The sequence below is a fragment of the Carcharhinus amblyrhynchos genome, chromosome 20 (assembly GCF_965287045.1).
Source record: "Carcharhinus amblyrhynchos chromosome 20, sCarAmb.v2.hapA, whole genome shotgun sequence".
In the NCBI taxonomy this organism is placed as follows: Eukaryota; Metazoa; Chordata; class Chondrichthyes; order Carcharhiniformes; family Carcharhinidae; genus Carcharhinus; species Carcharhinus amblyrhynchos.
The window spans coordinates 20,858,553-20,879,388 of record NC_137343.1 but is presented as its reverse complement, the minus strand read 5'-3'; the positions used below and the strand labels follow the sequence as shown (position 1 = coordinate 20,879,388).

Sequence of the window (20,836 nt, the reverse complement as noted above, 5' to 3'; positions counted from 1 at the left end):
AAACTCCAAGACACCGTATGCCTTCTTAACAACCTTATCTACTTGATTCCCAACTTTCAGGGATCTATGTACACATACACCTAGATCCCTCTGCTCCTCCACACTATTCAAAGTCCTCTCATTAGCCCTATACTCAACACATCTGTTACTCCTACCGAAATGAATTACCTCACACTTCTCTGCATTAAACTCCATCCGCCACCTCTCGGCCCAGCTCTGCACCTGTATGCGGATGATACAAAGGAGCAGCCTCACTTGAAGCAGGAGGGAGCTTCGTTAAATCTGAAAATAGCTGGCTTAGACCTGCCTGCAGTTTCTGAACATTAATCTTGGTATTCTTACCTATGTTTGATGGACCTGCATTGCCAAGGACTCAGTGGGGTATGGAAGCTCACTTGAAGATCATTAACTTCAGGGTTTTCAGGCTTCTCAACTTTTAATTTCTGTTTGTTGTTGTGTCGGAAAGTCTTTGTGCCAATCATTCAGCTGCTTCTACTCGATTCCATCCCTCTGCAGCTTCACTATGGCTGATGGGTTTCCTCATGGAATCCCCATACCCACCTCGCCAATCTGGAGGAAGAGCAGAAGACCAGCAGAGATGGGCCTATATATACTATATATACCAGCAGTGTTCCTTAGCAAATCACTGTTACCCTCAAAATCCCCACCTGCAGACAGAGGTACACTGGAAATACTGGGACAAAATCTTGGAACTCTCTTCCGAACAGCACTGTGGGTGTGCCTCCACCACACAGACTGCACTGGTACTAGAAGCTGGCTCATCAGCACCTGCTTAAGGGCAACTAGGGATGACAACCAATTCTGGCATAGCTGGCAGTGTGAAGATCGCATAAACACTTTTTTAAAAATTCAATTTGGCAAAGGATTTGAGCAAATGCAGACTCCAGTTCCTAAGATAGGCTATCCCACTTGTGTTGTGATTGCATGAAAAGTAGATGCCAAGGTGGTGAAGAGCCAGCAGGATCTTGGGCCAACATTGGGCACAGCTGCCAACATGCTGCTAGCCTTAATCTATGGATATTGGCATATTTGCCCAGCCACGACTATAGGGAACGTTTTTCACGAATAGTGTTCTGCCATCTGCTACAAGAATACATTCCATTAACATGCACCTTAGAGTTAGACTGGCAGTAACAGTGACAATGGTATTCAGCTCACCTACCAACCTGCTTTCCATCTCATTCCAGGAACGCCACATGCTACCACTGGGGGTAATAGTGCGGAGTGGCGAATGAGCCCATTCTCCTCACAGCTACTTCATACAGAACCACTTTCAGTTCAGCAGGCATCAACCATGGCATCCAAATCTGAGCTGCTCTGTTACTAGCTTGCAGCCCCATGCCTGAGTCCAATCATGCTTATTTCTCACGGCACTTTTTAACATCCTCTCTTTTCTGCTTTGGCACTGGGCTCCGACGATCTGAAATGACTTTGGAGATTTTCCAGCCCTGCAAAATTCTTTGCAATTATTTGGATGAGGAAACTAAATGTTTTCAAGTTTGCTGATAAGACAAAACAAGGTGGAGTGGGGGGTGGGGAATGTGAGTGGTGAGGAGGATGTGAGAAGCTTCAAGGTGATATGGACAAGTTGAGTGAATGAGCAAATACATGGCAGCTGCAGTATTATGTAGATAAGTGTGAAGTTATCCATTTCAATAGGAGAAACAGAATGGCAGAGTATGACCTTAAATGGTGATAGATCGGGAAATGTTGACATACAAAAAGACTAGAAGTGTCCTTGCACACCAGTCACTGAAAGCCAGTATGTAGGTGCAGCAGGCAGTTAGAAGGTAAATAGTATGTTAGCCATCATTGCAAGAGGACTTGAGTACGGGAACAAGGATGTCTTACTGCAACTGTACAAAGACTTGGTGAGACCATACCTGGAGTATTGTATGCAGTTTTGGTCTCCTTATCTAAGAGACGATATATTTGCCATAGAAGAAGTACAGCAAAAGTTCACCAGACTAATTCCTGGGATGGTAGGATTGTATAAGGGGAGATTGGATCAACTGGGCCTATATTCACTGAAATTCTGAAGAACAAGAAGAGACTTAATTGAAAAGTACAAAGTTCTGACAGGTTTGAACAGACTGGATGCAGAGATAATGTTTCCCCAGGTTGTGGAGTCTGGAACAAGGGGTCACTGTCTCAGCATAAGGGGTAGGCCATTGAGAACTGAAATGAGAAAATTTTTTTCATTCAGAGGGTGGTGAACTTATGGAATTCTCTAACACAGAAGGCTGTGGAGATCAGATCACTGAATATATTCAAGAAAGAAACAGATATTGGTTTCTATACACTAAAGGCATTAGGGGGTCTGGGGAAAGAGTGGAAGTGTGGCGTTGAAATAGAAGATATGCCATGATTATATTGAATGGACGAACAGACTTGGAGGGGTCAACTGGCCCACTTCAGCTCCTATTTTCTATGTTTCTATATTTCAGTCCTTTCACGTTGACACTTCCCTTTAACTTTCCACATTCTTGCAAATTACTACTCTACAGCAATAGTTTGCCCCCACTCCAGTGCTGCCTATACATATCAAATATAATATGTAGAGCAATGAATAATTGTGATGATGAGAAGACCACAAAACAATGGATGAAAGCAGCATACTTCAATTCACTCACTTCGAGCCTGTGCCTAATCACTTGACGTGGAGATGCCAGCGTTGGACCATGATGGGCACAGTAAGAAGTCTCACATCACAGATTAAAGTCCAACAGGTTTATTTGGAATCACGAGCTTTCAGACAGCTGCTCCTTCATCAGGTGAGTCATCTGCTGCTCACCTGATGAAGGAGCAACACTCCTAAATTTGGCAGTTCCAAATAAATCTATTGGACTTTAACCTGGTGTTGTGAGACTTCTTACTGTGCCCTAATCACTTAGAGTGATCTAAGCCATTAGAAAATCTGTTCTGTTCTATCCACAGTTTTACTGTAAAGGCTTCATGTTTGGAAATGTGAATCATATGCTGTTTGTTTACAATGGACTCAAGCAGATCTAGGAGCAGAAGGTGGACTGTTTGGCAGGAAAAGCCACAATTTGAATTGTGGCTCTACTGACTGAATGTTGAGCGATGATATGCTTGTGTCAGCCCATGCATTCACAAAGGAGCTTTATTAGAACAGGTTTTCGGATGGCACACAAAAGCCTTTGATGGTCCATGGAGTAAAGGGAATGCCCTATGTATTAGTCTAGTGGCTTATGCTGGGTTAACTGATTTCAACCTGGACTGCAGTGGTCATGTTCCAATTGGTCTCTGTGCCAATGGGATAGGGAGGGAGGGAAATAAATGGGGAGAATTCCTGTTCATTAATTGGTAACCTCTGTTGGATATTGGCTGAAGGCAGAATTAGACTCCGGTATTCTGCCCTTTCAGATAATTACAGGGGTTGCTACATGTGGAAAGATAATTATTTGATTGGAAAGTGCTTTGGGACATCCTGAGATCATGAAACATGCTGTATAAATGTAAGTCTTTCATTTCTTTAATGACTTTCCAACAATTAGATAGGGTAGTTATTTAAAGAAAAAGAAGAATAACTCATATTGATATTGTAGTTTTGAAGCCAATCTGACATCTCATAGTCAATAGAATATTTTCTGAAGTGTAGTTACTATTGTAATACAGGTAAAGTGGGACCTCATGTTACATAGAGCAAATTCTCATAAACAGCAAAATGAAAATGAGCAGGTAGTTTCTATCTGTGATATTGATTGAGAGGTAAATATTGGCTTGGAGCCTAAGGATAACCCTTCTGATCTTCTTCAAAAGAAAGTGCCAAAGCATAGAAAATAGATGCAGGAGTAGGCCGTTCAGCCCTTCGAGCCTGCACCATCATTCAGTATGATCAAGGTTGATCATGCACTTTTAGTATCCACTCTCGCCTTCTCTGCACAGTAAGAAGCCTTGCAACACCAGGTTAAAGTCTAAAAGGTTTATTTGGTAGCACAAGCTTTCAGAGTGCTTTTCTTTCATTAGGTGAGTGGGAGTAGGGTTCACAAATAAGGCATGTATAGACACAAACAAGATAATGGATGGAAAGGGACTCTTAACAGGTAACCAAGTCTTTACAGGTACAGACTGTACCTGTAAAGACTTGATTACCTGTACAGGTCTGTACCTGTAATGACTTGATTACTGTTAAGACTTGCATTCTATCCATTATCTTGTAATTGAGTTTATGTCTTTATATGCCCTATTTGTGAACACAACTCTCACTCACCTGATGAAGGAGCACCACTCCGAAAGCTTGTGCTACCAAATAAACCTGTTGGACTTTAACCTAGTGTTGTGAGATTTCTTATGGTGCCTACCCCGGTCCAATGTTGGCATCTCCACATTATTTCTTTCCATACCCCTTGATCCCTTTAGCCACAAGGACCGTGTTCAGCTCCCTCTTGAACATATCAATGAACTGGCTCAAATAGCTTTCTGCGGTAGAGAATTTCACAGCTCTCTGAGTGAAGAAGTTCTTCATCTCAGTACAGAATGGCTTACCCCTTATTCTTAAACTGTGGCCTCTAGTTCTGCACTTCCCTAACATCGGGTACATTCTTCCCACATCTGGGTATTTGACATCCACCGAGCGGGCGGGTGGGGAGCCTTGATTTAACATTTGAATCAAAGGACAGCATCCCCAGCAGTGCAGCACTCCTACAGGACTACACTGGAATGTCAACCTTGATTTCTGTTCTCAAGTCTTAGAATGTGACTTGAATCGTAAACCATTGTGATTCAGAGGTCAGAGTACTACCAGCTGAACCATAGAGGGGATCTTAGGACAGTGGGTTTCATTGTGGACAATGGCCACAAAGATGAGGATCCATGACCTTTCTAGAGGGCAAAGTGGATAAGGAGGTGTAGCCAACTACTAACAACACGGATGACTCCTAAATACAGGAGCTGTTCACCTTTTTTTTGTTGCACCATCATTTGCAAACAATGCAGTTGTACTTTTCCAGTGCAGCGACAGACATTGACACAGTTCACTTCATTCTGCTAAGTACTTTGCAAACAATTAGAAAGGATTTGTCATACATTTCCAAAGAGAAGGAAAAGATCAATGCTCCTTTAAAAGCAGTCTCCCTGTCTCTGGGATTTTCATCTGCTGCCTCTCTGTCAGTATTTATAGCATTTCAATTATATTTCTCTTAATAAGTGGTGTGTTGTCGGGCTTATATGCATGACCGATGCCTAATGTCAGCATCTTGTGAGTTCTCTGTGGCAGGGTTTGAGTTATAAGCACTCTCTGTTCCTTTCGTCTATTATTTCCATTGAGACTGTAACATATGCTGGGTCCTGACCAAGGCCCTGGCAGGCAGTTTGACAGCTCAGAAAGATCGAGGTTATTGACCGGTCTACTTTGTTGTTGCCTTTGGAGTCACACCATGCATGTAAATAAGGTCATTAAACCTCGGCTCAGTCAATAGTCTATTATTAATCCAAGAGTGGAATTGTTTACATTTGTTCTACTCATTTATTCCCTCCTCTTCTCTTTTAATCTTCTTGTGTTTCCCCAGACAATTGTTTTCTGCCAACATGAATCCTTATCCCTCTAAGAGGGCTGCATGGACTGGGATGTAAATTTGTCATGGCTAATACTAATCCCATTCTGCGTTACTTTTCTTCCATTGCGCTCTGTTAATTTCATGACATAAACTTGTTATTGAAAATAAGCTCATGAGCAGAAATCATCCCTAAACCATTCCGATCTGGAAGATGTTTCATCTTCGGTATCTGCCAGGTTATTTCATCAATGTAGGAGTTATGGGACTCCATGGATCTGAGTTTCCATTGTAATGCAGCTGTCTTGTTTATGGGTGCAGACAGGTTCCGGGTTCAGCTGAGAGGCTACAGATGGAATTCAGGGATATTTTACGCTCAGGTTTAAACTATGATCAAACTCCAGTCACACTTAAAATGATTCCCAATCATTCACTTGGGCCAAGTGTAGACTATGAGCTGGAGGATGATACTAGCAGCTTCATGAATTTATTATATGGATTAAAAGGGGAGAATATGAACCACTACTAGAAGCATTACAGTGCAGAAGGAGGCCATTTGGCCCATCAAGCCTGCATCAACAACAATCCAACCAAGGCTCTATCCCCGTAAGTCCACGTATTTACCCTGCTAGTCCCCCTGACACTGCCTAATCTGCACATAGAATCATAGAATTGTACAGTGCAGAAGGAGGCCATTTGGCGCATTGAGTCTGCACCGACCACAATCCCACCCAGGCCCTATCCCCATAACCCCATGAATTTACCCTAGCAAGTCCCCCTGACACTAAGTGGCAATTTAGCATGGCTAATCCACCTAACCCGCACATCTTTGGACTGTGGGAGAAAACCGAAGAACCCGGAGGGCACACATGCAAACACTGGAGGAATGTGCAAACTCCACACAGACAATGATCCCCAAGCCAGGAATCAAACCCTGGTCCCTGGCACTGTGAGGCAGCAGTGCTAACCACTGTGCCACCATGCCACATCAAGAGATCCTAACTATCAGAACATACAGATATAGATTTGATTAATGTTGAATTGAAAGGCAACAGTGTCACCAACGGTGCATGGGAGATGGTGGTGCTGTTGTGTTGTCATTAGACGGGTAATCCGGAGATCCAGGATCATGTTCTGAAGACCTGGGTTCAAATCCCACCATGGCAGCTGGTGAAATCTCAATTCAATAAAAATCTGGTATTAAAAGTCTACTGATGACCATGAAACTATTGTTGTAAAAACCCATCTGGTTCACCAATGCCCTATAGGGAAGGAAATCTGCTGTCCTTGCCTTGTCAGGCCTACATGTGACTCATAAACAGCCACTCAGCTCAATAAAAATAAATCACCTTTTTTATTCATTCATGGGTAGACCAGCAGTTTTTGCGCATTACTAAGTATCCTTGAGAAGGCGCTGGTGAGCTGGTTTCTTGAACCACTGCAGTCTAGGAAGACTGAAGGAATGCTGATGCAATTCCAAATCAGATGAGGACATTGAAAGTGATGGTGCCCAATGTGTCTGCTGTCCTTGTCGATTTAAGTGATAGAAGTTACAAGTTTGGTAGGTGCTGTTAGAGGAATCTTGGTGAGTTGCTACATGAATCTTTTAGATGATACATAATGCATCAGAGCTGGAGGGTGTGAATGTTTAAGGTGGTGGATGGGGTGCCAATCATGCAGATGATGTTTTGTCCTGGAAGGTATTGAGTCTCTTGAGTTTATTGGAGGTACACACATCCAGGAAAACAGGGTATTCCATCACACCCTTGACATGTAGATAATGGACAGTTTTCTGATATTCTTACTCACCACAGAACTTTTAGCCTCCGATCTGCTCTTGTAGCCACAGTATTTATATGACTGGTCCAGTTCAGTTTCTGGTCAATGATAGTCCCTATATATGCTTAAACTTATTTACAGAGGTACAGTTTGTGTGGGGTCCATATATGACTGGGGTCCCTTGTCTGTTTTGAGGCAATTAGAGAATTTGGGGAAGAGATAAATGCTTCAGAACTTTATTTAGTTACCACAGGGGATCTGAGAATATAAAGATTTGATGGTTGTCAAGAAGTTTATAAGATTGGGGTAGAGTTCAAATTGGGCATTTCAGAATAAAATATTGGCCATAAAGGCATCCAAACACTACTGAAAAACCAATTGCCTGTAAAGAAAACAGGACTGATACCATTGTTTGCTCTACTGCCCAAGATCAGACAGTGGGGCAGGGACACTGGGGCAAAGTCACCTTCAGCTTAATGTCCAACTTTAGAACTGGAAATCTTCACCCCACCCGACTCCCCAAATTGGGATCCTGGTCATCAATCCATGACAGCCCAGCCACAATTAACATTTGATTGACATTGGTATCTAGCAGACAGGGATTAAGACAATTTTTCTACCTTACCTCTGAAGCACCAATGAGTAAGCAAAAGAGGGTTGTCAATGCTGACTGATGCCAATGAACAAGATGGCTGAATCACTAAAGATTGGAGAGAATCTGGTTGTGACAGCTCTTTTTCTCTTCTGCCCACCTCAAAATGATAAGGAATATTTGCTTAAAGCCCTGAGTGATCTTTTGGCCCTTTCAATCTTTACTCAACGTCAGAAATCAGCTGGTCTTGAAAGTAAATTTCCATTTCTATGGAAAGCCATTCAATTGCAGAGAATCATAATTTGAGACTCAGATAGTTGAAAACGGGGACAAAGCTCAGCTCCACAGGGTAATAGCAGTTTTCCGGGAATCCAATAATAACATTCAAGGAGGACAAAGTTATGATGGCATTATCGCTAGACGATGACCAAAAATAGACCAAATATTATAATGTTATAACCTATTGTACAGGATTTCAATTATTTCCTTCTATAACAGTTTAGTTGTTTTTCTTTTAAATCAATTCATAGTAAGAGTTGTCAAGGCTGGATCTGAGTTTTAATGGCAGGGATAGTTGGAACAGTATTGATGGAGGACACACTACAGTAGGTGGCATGGTGGCCTTACAGTGCCAGGGGCCTGAGTTCAATTCTGGCCTTGGGTGACTGTCTGTGTCTGGAGTTTGCACACTCTCCCCGTATCTGTGTGGGTTTCCTCCGGGTACGCTGGTTACCACCCACACCCAAAGATGTGTAGGTTAAGTGAATTGGCCATGACGCTTAGTGCCAAGGAGATTAGCAGATTAAATATGTGGGGTTATGGGGATACTGGGTACTGGGTGGGATTGTGATCGGTGCAGACTTGATGGGCCACATTCTGCACTGTAGGGATTCTATGACTATTACAGCAAAGACAGAAGCAAGCGTTCCTTGGGATTGTTTTCCATCCTTAATTACGAACGGGAAGATGGTGGTGATGAGCCACCTTCTTGAACCACTACAGTGCATCAGTCATCTGTACCCTCACAGTGCTGATAGAAAGGAAATCCCAGCCCTTTGACCCAGTGACAATGATGGAAAGATGATCCAGTTCCAAGCCAAGATGCTAGACGACTTGCAGGAGGTTTTGCTTCCAAGGGTCTGCTGGCCATGTCCTTCAGATAGTAGAAGTCCCGAACTGGATTTTGCCACCTCACTCATCCCAAAACCATTAAGTCCTGCCCGAGGTCAACAAACCTTCCCATGCTTCGCCCCTTGCCTGCTCCGTTTCCCATGGCGGGTGGGCCAGTAAAAGTCCATCCCGTGAGTTTGGAAGAAATATAAGATAGTTGCAAATAAATCTAAAAGGGAATTCAGGAGAAACCTCTTTACTCAGACAACAATAAGAATGTGGAACTTATAAGAGTAGCTGAGGCAAATAATACATATGTAAGAGAAGGTGAGCCCATGAGGAGAAAGAAATGATTATGTTAATAGACTTAAAAGAAGAAAGATGGGAGGAGACTCACTGAGGGTATTAACTCCAGCATAGATCTATTAGGCTGACGGCCTGTTTCTGCTCTGTAAATGCATTATGTTATTGTTAGTGTAATACTGTGTGAGTTAGGGGCACGCTAGACATGGAAGAGGGTCCTTTCAGATCAATAGCTTAATACCACACTAGACATGCCTTCTTCCACCTGAACATTGGGGGAGCTCACACATAGGGTTAATTAAATGTTGCTGACTTTTAGCAGGCAGGCCAAAATCCTGTACAATCCTGCATTATAAAGTGCATTTCTCTTTCTTGAGGCAACATATCAGCATGCATATTTTTTAGTTGCTGTTCATTTGAAGCTAATTGAATGAACAGTTCTACGGGAATGATGAAAATGGCAGATTGGTAAGGTGGAGGAGTAGAAATTCATGCCTGTTCAATCTTTACCAATTGCCAATTGTTGACCTGCCTGATATGATTGCTCTCTAAAGTTCAGATGTTCCAGGGAGCTGGTTAAAGTCCAGCAAAACACATGTCTTGGCAACATGCAACTTCCCTGGAGTGGGGCTGAATAGTACTTCATGCCTCTCTCACTGCAGAATACTCCAGGGAGTCATCCAATCAGATCTGTGTCAGAGTGTTGAAAAACATTCGAGTCACACATCAAGCTCTGAGCATGCTCGGAAGGACTCTGCTGGGACTCAGTCGATGGGGTCAGATCCCTGAGTATTTCACGCAGCTGTACTGGTGGTGAGAGCCAAGAGCTGCGAGCGCTTGTCTTCTGTGATATAACAGCCAGAAATAGTGACACTTTGCTCTTAGTCAGGGAATCTGACATAGTTCTAAGTGAGCTGCCAAAATCCAATGGATATTTTGTTATTCATTGTCCTTCTGCATTACAGGGGGTTTCAGTTAACTGGAAATGCCAAGCAATATTTTTTTTCCATTTTACCATCACTATTTTCAACATGGACATTTATAACAGGAGTCTTTCCACTCACAAGGGAGAAAAAGTTCAACTGACCTTTTTCATGAGAAGGAGAGGCGTAATGAGTGAGAGAAAGTCAAAAACAGGGTGGAAGACAGGAGGCAACTAGAAAGAGGGACATAAAAGGAGGAAGAAAGAAATGGGGGCTCAGACAAATAAATAAAGACAAAATACTGTGGATGCTGGAATCTGAAAGAAAAACAGAAAACGCTGGAGAAACTCAGCAGGTCTGACAGCATCCTGACAAAGGGTCACCCAGACTCAAAACATTAGCTCTATTCTCTCTCCACAGATGCTGTCAGGCTTGCTGAGTCTCTCCAGCATTGGATACAGAGAAATAGTTCAGGCAGAGTAAAATTGGGGTCTGGATAAAAGTAGTTTCTGTTATGTACACTGTAAAACTCCACATTGATGTAATGAATTTTTTTTAAAAAACAAGCATAAAGGATCTTTTCCCACTTCCTGCTAAAAATAGAATTTTAGTTCAGCGATAGTTTTTGGAAAGCAAGGTCCTGCCACAACTGTGAAGAGTCAGGACAGCAGCAGCACTGGATATATCACTTTAATGCCTCTGGATCCTTTAAACTCTCGAGAAAAATAGAAATGAGAAAGAAGAGGTCACATTGGCCTTTATACCCCATGAACGAGATTGCGGAGATTAGAGCAATAAATATGGATATGTAATACAGGGGACAGGTTGACAAATATATTTTGTTTCTTTCATTGACTTTGAAAAACAACTTAGAATAATGCTATATTCATGTCATCGTAAGCCTTTCTAAACACAAAGATACATTGTTAACTCAGTTCAGGGTGAATTATGGAGAACGATGCAGAATTTACTGCACAGAAACAGGCCATTTGGCCAAACTAGTCAACCCAAGTGTTCTACTCCACATGAACGTCTTCCCACTCTACCCCCCCTTTGAAATTTCCTTCACTATTTTTTATCTCCAGCGCTTTAATATCCTTGGAAAATGAAGTGCACACAGTGCACCAAGTGTGGTCTACTCTAGATTCTATATACAGTTAACATTACCACCTTGCTTCTGTAGCCTATTCATCTCAAATTGAACATTGCTTAGTAAGTTGCCTTCAGTCTTCCTGGTCTTCCAGCTTGGATTCCTACTTTAGAAACACAGGGTCTATATTTCCTTGTTGTTCTACTCCATTTAGTTCCTTAAAGAGTACATTAACACCTTGGTGCTCCTACTAAAATGGCACACTACCTTGGCACACTGAATTTAATTATCATTTATCCAACCACTCTGTGTGGCTTTTAAAACTTCCTATATTTGATATAGGATGGGATTTTCTGGCTACGCTGGCCCCAAGGCCAGAAAATCCTGTCCCAGTTGAACGGACATTTGTACGGTCTGCTCCCCACCCATGGCAGGTGGGATGGAAAAATTGCGTCCATAGCATTCAACATTATTAGTTCTCCTCCCAATTTCATGTCATCTGCAAATTTTGGTACCATCGCTCCAATTCCTGAATCCTTATGGATATGGCCAACAACAGTTTGCCATAGTTTAACAACAGGAAGGCGAGAGTGAAAGAGGAGAAGGGAATGGAGCTTTTATGATGCAGATAAAGCACATTGCTGACCCAATATATGTAAAGAAAATAGAATCATTTCCTTGGCACACAAGTAACAAAGTGAGAATTAAGATAAAGTTAGAAGGATAAGCAGCAATATTCACAGGAGATGATATTGAGCATACTTCTCCTCGCCATAGGTCTCTGCAGGACACCAATTTCCACTGCCTTTTGTTTTTATTAATGCCACAAGTAGGCTTGCATTAACGCTGCAATGAAGTTGCTGTGAAAATCCCCTAGGTGCCACACTCTGGCGCCTGTTTGGCTAAACTGAAGGAGAATTTATCATGGCCAATGCACCTAGCCAGCACGTCTTTCGGACTGTGGGAGGAAACTGGAGCACCCGCAGGAAACTCATGCAGACACTGGAAGAACGTGCAGATTCCGCACAGATAGTCACCCAAGCTGAGAATCAAACCTTGGTCCCTGGTGCTCTGAGGCAGCAATATGTTCCTGTGAGCCTGACAAGCATCTCTTAACGTCTACCTTCAAATTTCTGTTCTTAAATCAGAAATCCATTCTGATACCTTACTCCATACACTCTGACTTTTGTTCTGAGCCTATTGAATGGCACCTCATTGAAGATCCATTCTGTATCCTCTACACTACCCTGCCCACTTTTACTGAAACTACACCAAAACATCCAATGCTAAACTTGACCTTCCTTTCCAAATCCATGCTGACTTTCCTTTTCTGATAGCCTCTTGGTGCTCTCTAACTGCATCTTTAGGCAAAGGTTCCATCTGTTCCCTATCACTGATGTTAAGCTAACTTGTCGATAGTTCCCTGGATTAGTTATTGATAATGGGAATTGCATTTGCTTTCTGCCAGTCATCTGGCACTAATTCTTTTTCTATTGATCTTTTCTAAATGTGAATACTAGTGACTCTGCTATCTCTTCTATTGTTGATTTCAAATATCTGTAGGCACAGTCTATCCGGAGCCAGGGTTTTGAATCTCTCAGGTTTGGCTAGATTTATTTTTCTTCCCATCTTAAATATTGCAAAATCCACTGCAACTTCCTTGACTTTGTCATTTTTCTTTGTTAGTCTCCATACTAAAAATTGAGACAAAGTCTTTGTACAACATTCCTGCCAGTTCAATATCACCTTCTGTTTATCCTTTAGTAGGCCTAACTTTATCTTGATTCTCACTTTGGTACTTGTGTGCCAAGGAGATGATTCTATTTTCTTTACATATATTAGGTCAGCAATGTGCTTTATCTTCAGCATAAAAGCTCCATTCCCTTCTCCTCTTTCACTCCCCCTTCCTGTCAGTTTAATTGGAGGTACCACAATTACGATTCTGTGTTTTTACTCATTTCATATAATTATCTGCATATTTCTCCTTCAATTCCTTTTCCGCTATTTGTTGATCTGTGACCTGTATGTTATCACAATCCAATAAGCCTGTTTCTATCTCTTTGTTACTTGCATTCTTTCCTTTACATTTGCCGTTATGTTATTTTTGCTTAGCACAGACTTTGTCTTTCCCTGCCTTTTAACTTTTAACTGCCAATCCTATTAAATCTGTATTGGTGGGTGTAATTTTAAACCTGGATGTGCATATGGTATTGGAAGTGGGGTGGTGGGGCGAGGGTGGTGCGGGGGTAAAATTAAGAAAAATTCTGAGTGATTTATAAAGAAGAGTCCAACTTTTTTTATATTAATTTAAGGGATTTTGGACTGAATGACTTGCTAGGCCATTTCAGAGGGCAATGAAGAAACAGGCTTGCTGTGGGTATGAAGCCTCATGTGGGCCAGACTAGGACTCCCTTATCGGTTCTTGAAACAATGCTTTCACGGTCATCATTAGACTTGTCATAAACTGAAGTTTCACCATCTGCTATGGTGGGATTCAAACCCGGGCCTGGGTCTCTGGATCACTAACCCTGGATCTTATGGAGGCAGGGAAAAGAGCCAATCTGCTCCCAAGAGACGAGTTATCATTTTAAGTGTGTTGGGCCAGTTGTCTCTGATTTATATGCTTTGTGGGTTGTACAGTGTGTGACTGTGTTCCTCAGGCCTTAGGAAGCCTGACAGCTGAGAGCAGCTTCAGCCAGGCTAAGTACTGTTTTTGACCTGTTTGTAGACTGGAAGGACCAATTTCTTCAGGAGATGTGGTAGTCACTGACAAGGTCAGCATTCATTGCCCGTCTCTAATTGCCCTTGAGAAGGTGACTGTGAGCCTCCTTCTGCAGTCAATCTGGTGTAGGTACACCTAGAGTGCTTTACTCCTGCCCCACAAGCCCCTCTCCATTAGAGACACACCCATTCCCATCCCCATTCCATGGAAATTACTCTAGGATTGTGGTTTTGATTCCACCCACTCCAGAGTTGGGGATCAGACCCTCCCTGCCCTCTGAGATTGAACCTACCCCAGGGTTGTGGATTTCTCCTACCTGATTTGACTGATTTCCAGGCAAGGAACTGGTTTTGGTCAAAAGATGCCCACTAAGAAGCCAAAACTCCACAGTATGCAGAGAAGCTCTGATTTCCAGATGTCCCACTCCATGGACCACCCTGTGCCTATGTTACCTGCCCTAGTAATTATCCTTCCAAAATTTCTGGTACCTCCATTATCTGCTTCTGCATAGCTAATGAATTTCCTCCATTTCTATCAAGGGTGTCAGAGTGATTAGCATTGCCTCACAGTGCCACGGACCTGGGTCTGATTCTGGCCTTGGGTGTCTGTGTGGAGCTTATGCGTTCTCCTTGTGTCTGTGTGAGTTTCCTCTGGGTGCTCTGGTTTTCCCATACAGTCCAAAGACATGCAGGATAGGTGGTTTGACCATACTAAATTGCCCTTAATATCCAAGGATGTGTAGGTTAGATGGACCAGCAGGGAAAGTATGTGGGGTTACAGAGATAGGACCAGCAGAAGCTGTTCTGTCGGACAGTCAATATAGATTCAATGGGCCAAATAGCCTTCTTCTATAATATTCACTGTGGATGAAATTGCATATGTAATTTAATATCCTCTTGTTTTTCAGTAATTCTGTCATATTTAACAAATATTATTTTATATTATTTTCTATAATGTCTTTCTATTTCCTATGTTATCTTAATCTCTCATCCCTTCATTTTCTTATTATTGGATTTATAATATTTCTGCTCTCACTGTCTTTGTAAGCTTACGACCCAACTACAATCCTATTTCTTCTTTCCACTAGGACCTTGATCAAAGCCCATTCAGGTGTAGCCCATACCTGTGGTACACTATATTCTATGGTATCAGTATTCAATAAACCAGAGTCACTCCTTCACACAACAGTCTTGCAACCATACATGCACTTTCCCGATCTGTTTATCCCCATGAAAGTGATGATCTGGTTGTTGTTTCATTGCTGTGTGTGGGAGCTTGCTGTGTGCAAATTGGCTATGATGTTTCCTACATTACAAAAGTGACTACACATCAAAACATACTTCATTGGCTGTAAAGTGCTTTGAAAGATCCAGCCTTCATGAATTATATCAGCAGGTACATAGTTGCAGCAGTGATCTGGATCATTGTCACCCTCTTAGTATTTATTCTTGTATCAGGATCCCTTACCTGTTCTTTCATTGCGTTCAAAGCCGCTTTGAAATGTTTCTTACCATGGCATTGAGTAAGCAAAACACTCCTGACTGAATTGTCATCTACAACTGCCAAGGACCCGGGTTCTATTCCAGCCTTGGGTGACTGTCTGTGTGGAGTTTGCACATTCCCCCCGTGTCTGCATGGGTTTCCTCTGTGTGTTCTGGTTTCCTCTCATAATTCAAAAATGTGCAGATTAGCTCGATTGTCAGGGAATTAACAGGATAAATATGTGGGCATATGGGAGTATGGTTTGGGTGTGATTGTTGACGGTGTAGACTTTGAGCCAAATGGCCTCCTTCTACTCTGTCGGGACTCTGCGATTCTCTATGACTTGAACTGCAGACAATACCCTTGATCCTTCTATTGTTAAACTTTATTTATTAGCCACAAGTAGACCTGTATTACCACTGCAATGAAGTTACTGTGAAAATCCCCTAGTCACCACATTCCGGGACCTGTTCAGGTACACTGAGGGAGAAGTTAGCATGGCCAATTCACCCAACCTACACATCTTTGGACATGGGAGGAAAACAGAGCACCCGGAGGAAACTCATGCAGACACAGGGAGAATGTGCAAACTCCACACAGACAGTGACATTAGCCAGGAATTGAACCCAGACGCCTGGCTGTGTGAGGCAGCAGTGCTAACCACTGTGCCACCATGCCGCCAGTTGAGCCCTTTAGATTACAATCTATTCTACCCTACCATCCCTTTGAATGACCTCATGCTTTGTTGCCTTGGTTAGCTCTCTAACCATCATCCCACAGCCTTCTTCCATATCCCTACAGGTACGTTGCAACTGTTGATTGGACTACTATCTGCGGCTCCTCTCTCTGTACCTCCAGTAGCCAGCCCCCACCCTGCTGACTATCAGGTATGTCATTCCCTTACTGCACCCTGTGTCACTCCATATGGTGCAACTGTGTTCTCGAGAAATCCATCCCTCCCCTGTCATGCTTTGGACACCAGTGTAAAGATGAGTGGAAAAGCAAATTGTGTGGAGGGAGCGGAAAGTCTGCAGAGAGATCTGGATAGGCTGAGTGAGTGGGCAAGGTCCTGGCAGATGGAGTATAACGTTAGCAAATGTGAGGTTATCCACTTTGGTAGAAATAATAGTAGGAGGGATTATTATTTAAAGGGTGAAAAGCTGCAGCATGCTACGGTGCAGAGGGACCTGGGGGTCCTTGTGCACGAATCGCAAAAACTCAGCCTGCAGGTGCAGCAGGTGATCAAGAAGGCGAATGGGATGCTGGCCTTTATAGTGAGGGGGATAGAATACAAAAACAGGGAGGTCTTGCTGCAACTATACAAGGCACTGGTGAGGCTGCAACTGGAGTACTGTGTGCAGTTTTGGTCCCCTTATTTGCGAAAGGATTTATTGGCCTTGGAGGGAGTACAGAGAAGGTTCACCAAGCTGATACCGGAGATGAGGGGGTTCGCTTATGAGGAGAGATTGAATAGACTGGGCCTGTACTCATTAGAGTTTAGAAGGCTGAGGGGGGATCTTATAGAGACATATAAGATAATGAAGGGGGTTTATAGGGTAGAGGTAGAGAGATTCTTCCTGCTCAGAAAGGAAAACAGAACTAGAGGGCACAGTCTCAAAATAAGGGGGGGGGGGCACTTTAGAAAGGAGTTGAGGAGGAACTTCTTCACTCAAAGGGTGGTGAATCTCTGGAATTCTGTACCCATTGAAGCGGTGGAGGCTACCTTGTTGAATATATTTAAGTCACGGGTAGATAGATTTCTGATAGACAAGGGAATTAAGGGTTATGGAGAGAAAGCGGGAAAGTGGAATTGATCCACTTCAGATCAGCCATGATCTTATTGAATGGCGGGGCAGGCTCGAAGGGCTAGATGGCCTACTCCTGCTCCTATTTTTTATGTTATGTTCTTATGTGACAACTCAGAAACAGAATGAATCAAGGATCTAAACATTCTCTGTGGGATTGGTCATGCAGGGCAGCCTTATTATCCAAAAGTTCTTACATCCAGCAGACTTCATTTACTGGTCTGGAGTGCCATTATTTGCTTTAATTATTAACTTCTTTCCTGCAGTTATTTATTTACGGATTCCCAATATAGATTTGCTCTGAATATTAAATTACGATCAACAACAATATTTAAACTAATTTATTTTACTTCTATTCTTCATTTGGTGGGTCTTTTATATCCGTTGATGGTATCAGGTTTTATTTATCTATTTATAGCTGATAGTAAAGTTTTTTATCCTTATCTCTTATTACTTACTATTATTTTAAGTTCAGTAGCTTTTATTGTCTTACAGATTAGTCTTCATGTCATACACTAGCTGCTATTTTTACTATTTAAGACCAAGATTTCACTAACTAGCCTTCTCATTAAGGGCTGCTGAGATTTTCCAGCATTTTCTGTTTTGGTTCAGTAAGAAGTCTCACAATACCAGATTAAAGTCCAACAGGTTTTTTTGGTATCACAAGCTTTTGGAGCACTGTTCCTTCATCAGGTGAGTGCGCAGAGCAATGCTGCGAAAACTCATGGTACCAGATAAACCTGTTGGACTTTAATCTAGTGTTGTAAGACTCCTTACTGTGCCCACCCAAGTCCAACGCTGGCATCTCCACATTTTGGTTCATATTAGGGTTCCAACAGACGATTGTATGTTTGCCCTCCAGGACCAGTCAATGGGCTTCCAAAACCTCAATATTTATGTCACAAGATGACTCAGTTGATTGAAAATTCCCCACTTAAGGAAGAAATTATCCCAAAGGCTCAAGATATAACAATCTGGGGTGGCATCAAAGAATAGTTTGAAAGAATAGCTTTTAATCCCACGAGCACAGGTTCTCCTACAGTTAACAAGGTGCCTTGAAAATGTCCCTGATGTTGGGCACGAGAAGCTTCCTTTATCTCTGCCACGGGATAACAGAACCCACCCAACCAGCAAACCGGTCACCGAGAAATTCTGATCATTGTGTTGGATTCCACCGTTTGAACCATTTTGTCATCCTCAACGTGCAATCTCAGCGAAAAATGGGAGTGAAGAGTCTGCAATTACAGAGCTATGAAGCAGGAAATATTAAAACAAAAATAGGAAAACATAGCAGAAAAAAACAAAAGCATTATTTCTTGCCCTCCATTCTTGTGGGAGTTAAATTAAATTTTCATCATCTCACAGACATGCTGACAATGTAGAATAGATCCTGGAGGATGACTGATCAATTAGATGTGACCAATAATTGCCCATAATGATTGGTGAAGTCAATGGTTTTAATTTTGTAAAAGACTAACAAGTGATTATTTGATTTCAAAGTCAGCAATGGGGTGCAAGATGATGGATTACTATAATCAGCTAGAGTTGGGACTGAATTGCAATGAATTCATTTAAAATAATTACTGCGCTCTTTTTGCCTGCCTCTGTTGCCATCTCCCCTCCACATTTCCCCTCCCATCCTCGGTCATAGATTTGCATAAAGTATAACAAAATTGACCCTGTCAAGAATTTTGGTCAGAAGTATTGAGTGAGGAAGGAACATACAATATAATCTCATCTAATAGCCTGAACGATCAAAGTATCTTTCTCTAGGGCTTATGGAAGGGGGAATTGATTCTATTTTGAGGGCAAGGATGCACGGTATTAATTTCTAAGCTTATCTCATTAAAGAAATGGACCAGTGCTGGAATTTAAAGTTGATAAATTGATTTACATGAGGGGAGAAGGGCTTGATTAAACTCACTGAAACTCATGTCCTCTGTCCTCAATGATAAGCCTTTAGAGGAAGGGAGGAATGGAAGAATGATATACTGCACTGCAGTGAGTAGATGATTCACACCAGCTTGATCGAAATATGTGGCAATGGGTGCATGCGGGAACCCTGTAACTTGCCATTCTAAGGGCCTTTGCACCAAACCAACCACTAAGCTCTACTGAACAACCAAATCCCAGTACAGTAATCTGCCTCTCATTTGGCAAAACCAGTATTGAACAAAGAGCTAACACAGACCACTTGAGGCAGTACGTACAAAAGCAATCTCTTTAATGCTAACAGTACTGTGAGTGTAACCACACCACAGGGACTGCAGAGGTTCAAGAACACAGCTCATCAAAACCTTCTCAAGGACCATCAAATGCTGGCCTAACAAGCGACAGCCACATCCACGTAACAAATCCTGGGAGACAGAAGTTCCTTCACAAAAATCCCTTTATTTACAAGTCTGACAACAGCATACAGAGTGCTTTCAGTTCACAGCCTACACTCAGAGTGCCAGAGGAACTGACACCCCACTTAAATACAAAGTAAGAGGCTCCCTGATTGGCCCATCAATTTAGCCCTTAATCCAGGTGTTCATATTCTAACAGGCCCACCTCAATTGCCTGATTAAAGTCATTAGAATCCACATAAATGAAAGACATGCTGGTTAGGTGCATTGACCCGAACAGGCGCCGGACAGTGGTGACTAAGGGATTCTCACAGTAACTTCATTGCAGTGTTAATATAAGCCTTACTTCTACTAATAAATAAACTTTAACTTCAAATGAATTTTTTGAAAAATGCCAATCTGTCTAATGACAGTCATAGCCACATTTTGTTTTATTTATTCATAGGAAATGGGCATAGCTGGCTGGCCAGCATTCATTGCCCATCCCTCTGTGCCCAAGGTCAGTTGAGAGTCATCCACATTATTGTGGCTCTGAAGTCACATGTAGGCCAGACCAGGTAAGGGCAGCAGATTTCCTTCCCTAAAGGACATTAGTGAATCAGATGGATTTTTCTGGCGATTGACAATGGTTTCATGATCATCAGTAGATTCTTAATTCCATTTTTTTAATTGAATTCAAATTCCATCATCTGCTGTGGTGGGATTCGAACCTGGATCCCTAGAACATTAGCTGAGTTTCTGGATTAATGGTCTAGCGATAATACCATTGCCTCTCCCTGATTAGTCAATGTGACGACTTCAGCCAGGCTAATGTGGTTGGCTTGCTGGAGTATGAATTGCCTAATGAGTCCTGGAAGTGGGTGTAGCTCAGTGGTAGGGCACTTGACTATAGATTAAGAGGTCCCTGGTTCAAATCTGGGTGCCCCCTTGGCAACCTTTTACCCAAAATAAATACCTGATGAGTTAATTTGATTTAGTTTATTTGGTTGGTATCCAAAAGAAGTATCAATTATGAGTCTTAGTTGATGGTTAAATCAGGGAGCCTCATTCTCCCTATTTAAAGCAGGTGTGTCAGACTTCCAGCCTGCAATCAGCAGGGAACAACTGGAGAGCTGGCTGTGCATGGTGTAAATAAAGCAACTTGG

General features: G+C 42.3%; 1 non-coding gene across 1 annotated transcript; it reads left to right on the top strand.

Moving 5' to 3' along the window:
• Positions 1 to 20,547: 20,547 nt before the first annotated feature.
• On the top strand, positions 20,548 to 20,619 carry trnay-aua (transfer RNA tyrosine (anticodon AUA)). Its single transcript has one exon. It is a non-coding gene; the product is annotated as a tRNA-Tyr (tRNA).
• The last annotated feature ends 217 nt before the right edge of the window (positions 20,620 to 20,836 follow it).